The sequence below is a fragment of the Octopus bimaculoides genome, chromosome 8, assembly GCF_001194135.2.
Source record: "Octopus bimaculoides isolate UCB-OBI-ISO-001 chromosome 8, ASM119413v2, whole genome shotgun sequence".
NCBI classification, from domain to species: domain Eukaryota; kingdom Metazoa; phylum Mollusca; class Cephalopoda; order Octopoda; family Octopodidae; genus Octopus; species Octopus bimaculoides.
Window position 1 is genome coordinate 39,882,283 of NC_068988.1, and position 4,270 is coordinate 39,886,552.

The 4,270-nt window shown below is 37.9% G+C and overlaps 1 protein-coding gene across 3 annotated transcripts in view; it reads left to right on the forward strand.

Moving 5' to 3' along the window:
• The first annotated feature begins 1,459 nt into the window (after positions 1-1,459).
• The window catches only part of LOC106883669 (uncharacterized), a 312,099-nt gene continuing 309,288 nt past the window's right edge, over positions 1,460-4,270 (forward strand). For 2 of the 3 annotated variants that reach the window (XM_052970057.1, XM_052970058.1), the window contains exon 1: positions 1,463-2,882. The gene's annotated coding sequence lies outside the window, so the exon portion shown is untranslated. Of the gene's footprint in view, positions 2,883-4,270 lie in introns of all 3 variants that reach the window. The other variant, XM_014934771.2, reaches the window with a different exon arrangement.

Consider the following 4,270-nt stretch of genomic DNA (forward strand, 5'->3'; position numbering starts at 1 on the left):
CCTGCCCTGTCTTTGTTTGTCTCTCTATCTCTCTTTCTTTTTCCTTGTTTCTCTTTCACTTCGCCGTTTGAAATTTATTTACATTCACCTTTGTCTTTAAGATGTATGTTTCCTTTATCCTATTGTTACTTTCATTCTAAATCCCCTAACATAAACTTCTCTATTTCTCTTGTGTCAGACTTTTTGTCGCTCCCTTACTTTCATACATTATTTCATTCATTCTATCCCTCTTATCACGTTCTTTCTCACTCTTTTGCCTGCCATATATCTACTTTTCTTTCTCACTCCCTCTCTGGCATTGTCTAATCTATTCACACAAATATATTTGTCTCATTCAAAGTGGTACAGGTTTCCCCCTGTTAGCGTCTTTTTCTCCCGTTTTTCCTTCAAATAATTCCTTGTTTTCATCTGTACCCGCTTCTTATACATTATCGATCTTTTGTTTTTCTGTGTAAGAGTCTCTTTCTTTCTCTTTTTCTAACTTGTTATTTTTCTATTCTAATACATCAAATGATATATATTTCTCGTATTGTTTTTTCTCCGCATTATATTTTACTACCTCAAACAATGTTTTCCTTCAGCACGACTTTCCTCTTCCCTGCCTCATTAAACATCGCATTTCGTACTTTTCCTTTCCATCACAAATAGACACGTACACACATCTAGTCTCTCTCTCTCTCTCTCTCTCTCTCTCTCTCCTCTTCATCTATCTATCTATCTATCTATCTATCTATCTATCTATCTATCTATCTATCTATCTATGTTGTGTTAAACTGTTCTAACCGCAACACATGACACATACTCTGGCCCTTAGTTCTGAATCTACTTAGATTATTTTCCCCCTCTTTTGTTAGATTGCGTATGCACTTTCATTCTCAACCCTAGCAAGTTCTACTTTCACTATCGTTTCGGGCACATCTCAATTAGCAGTTAACCTTTTACGCATATTTGTTTACTTCTTATACGCCTCGCTCATCATTCCTCCGTTTCTTTCTGTCTTTTAATCCACTTACATGTATACATACATACATACGTACATGCATGCGCACACACTCACAAACACAGACAAATATATGGTTCCATGTACCCGTTTTTTCTGCACCTTCCTTCCTTCTCCTCTGTTTATTTCTATCTCACTTTTCCTTCATCTCTTTTTCTATTTTTAATCATTCATTTCCTTGTTTATTCGTGTTCACAAATACGAGGCGCGAAACCATCCTTCCCAAGCTTAGTTTTCCCCCCACAATTCGCTCTCTTTTCTCCTCGCTCTCACACACTTTCTCTCTTTTCTTTTCCTTTCTTATAACTCCAACCGTCTCAGAAGATCTCACACTCACTGTCTCTCTCTCTCTCTCTCTCTCTCTCTCTCTCTCTCTCTCTCTCTCACTCCTTCTGTCTCATATATTTTGTCTCACTTTTACTCGCGTCTCACATTTTTGCTCTCGCACTCTCCTTCTCACACATACCAACTCATTCATTTCCTCCTTCTCCCTATCACACTCCGCGATCACTCATATATTTGATTACGAAAGCAGGCATGCATGCGCGCATGCACACGTACATGCATGCACGCACACATTATTATTGCACTAACACACAACATATAACGACGACACAGCTCTACACGTGTATTTCCTTCTTCCCTCGTTTATTCTGTTTTTGTAAAAATATACAGACTGCTTGGTACCAACGTTCTTCTCTCTGTCTCTCTCTCTCTCGTTCTCTCTTTCTCTCAGTCTAACTATCTATATCTGTCTTCCACATATATATCTTACATTTTTCTATAACTCTCCACTCTCTCCGTCTTACTCTCTATCAGCCCCCCCCTCACTTTGTCGTATTATCGTATTTTTTTTCTCTTGCCGTCGGATTTCCTTCTCTCCTTCTCTCCTTCTTCTTTAGTCATTTTTCGTCTTTATATATCTTGTTAACTCTTTTCCCGTTCCATAATTTATCATTCTCTCCCCCCCCCCGTCTCTCTCTCCCTTTTTCTCTCTCACTCCCTCTCTTTAACTTCATACCTTTTTTATGTAATTTTATTTTCCGTCATTTTGTCTCTTTCCATTTCCTATCTCCTCCACCTCACCATCTTCATATATTTGTTTACATATCAGTCTGCTAGTGTATATATACCATTATATGTAACTCTCCTGCCCTTTTATTTAACTCTCTGTATCTCACTGCACTCATTGTTCATCTCTCTCTCTCTCTCTCTCTTTCACTATCCCTTCCTTTCTATCTCTTGTTCTTTCCCTCCTCCACTCTCTCATTCTCTTCCTCTCCCTCTTTCTCTCTCCCTCTCTCACTTTCTCTCTTTCACTCGTGTGCGTCTTATTTCGTCTTTTCATCTTGCCTGTCTTCATTCTGTGCGCCTGTCTCTGTCTCAGAATATCAAAATATTTCTCTGTGTTGTCTGATTATATCCCTCTTGCATCAAATCATTCCCTCTCCCTCCCTCCCTCTCTCTCTCTCTCTCTCTCTCTCACTCACTCTGTCTCTCACTCTGTGCCTGTTTCTTTTCCTCTCTATCTGGCTATCCATCTGTACATCTACCTTTTTATCTCCAATTATTTCGATCGCTCACTTATAGTAGTTATATTGGTGATGTGTGGAACTTCGCACACATGTTAGAGTCAGAATTCTATGCGATATAAAGGCGTTAAACAATCTGTCTACATCTTTGGATTTCTACATGACATACTACTTGCTCCCCACTATAGCTTAATAGAAGGCATAGAGAAAAAGTAAAAGAAAACATAATAAACAATCAAACGAAGCAAACATATAATAATAATAATTGTACTCATTTCTTTTGACCAACAAAAGAAACCCACCAAAACATAAAACAACACAAATATAACTCCAGCAGCTGAAAAATCCAGGTGAGTATTTTTATATATTTACTTCGTAATGTCAATTAAGAAGCAAAATACATACATATCGTTATTTTGTACGTAAATGCCATCATTTCCGGGTGGTTTATTGCTCCGTCACACATTACAGACAGGGTGTGCAGTCTGCTCAATCTTATCGAAGTCTAGTAGAAAGTCTATCTAATATGATTCTTCATTATGTCTTCGGAAATAAATTTCATACGAAGAGTGACTAACCGTACACAACTGGTTTCACACACAGGCACGCGCAACACATTCAGAGAGTCATGTATGAACTCACACCAACGCACACATACACACACATACACGCACATACAAATATACATATACAAACGCATAGACAAACACATGGACACAATCATCAGTTTCATTAAAGGGAACCATAATACGGGTTCTAATCCATCAATCACCTACTTTATCAGTCAATATCTCTATCAGCCTCTCCGTCTCTGTGTCTCCCTCTCTAAATATGTGCCAACGACTGCTAGTGGATGAGCGTTTGTGTGTAAGAGTGGAATGCACAGACACATATATGTACGCACACACACAGATACACACACGCACGTACACACACACACAGACACACACACATATATATATATACATGCATATATATATATATATATATATATATATACACATATATATGTATATCTATATATGCATATTTACATATGCGCATGTATATATTTATATATATACATGCTTATATACACATACATATATATACTTAAATACATATATAAATACATGCGTACATATCTACGGTTGTGCATTCTGCTCTTACACACATACAATAACACACAAGCAGATATGAGCACGCGCAGAGGCACACACACACATACACACACACACACACAAACACACCCACATACACACCCAAACCCTCACACACGCACAAACACACACGCGCATGTATATAAACATATACACTTGAATTTCGAATGAGTGCACAGACGTATCAATGTATCTATCTTTCTCCCTCTCTGTTTATCTCTTTCTGTCTCCGTATGCTTGTATGTGTGTGTGTGAGTGTGTAAGTATGGATGTACATGCATTCGGAGTTTGTGATTCACACCGGTGATGCACAAGATCTGTCTATATACGAGTGTTTTATAGTAAACACAAGGAGATCAATTAAGATAATTTTTTCTGCCGAGTGTACACAGAAATGCATGCATCCGCGCGAATACACACATATACACATACGCACGCCTACACATGCATCATATACTAATCAACTAATGTTTACATATATGCGCGTTTAGATAAAAACAAAAAAAAGACACTCCTCACATACGCAAACTGCTATCACAACACATCCAGTCATATAATGCAATGTAATGTAATATAACACACACACACACACACACACA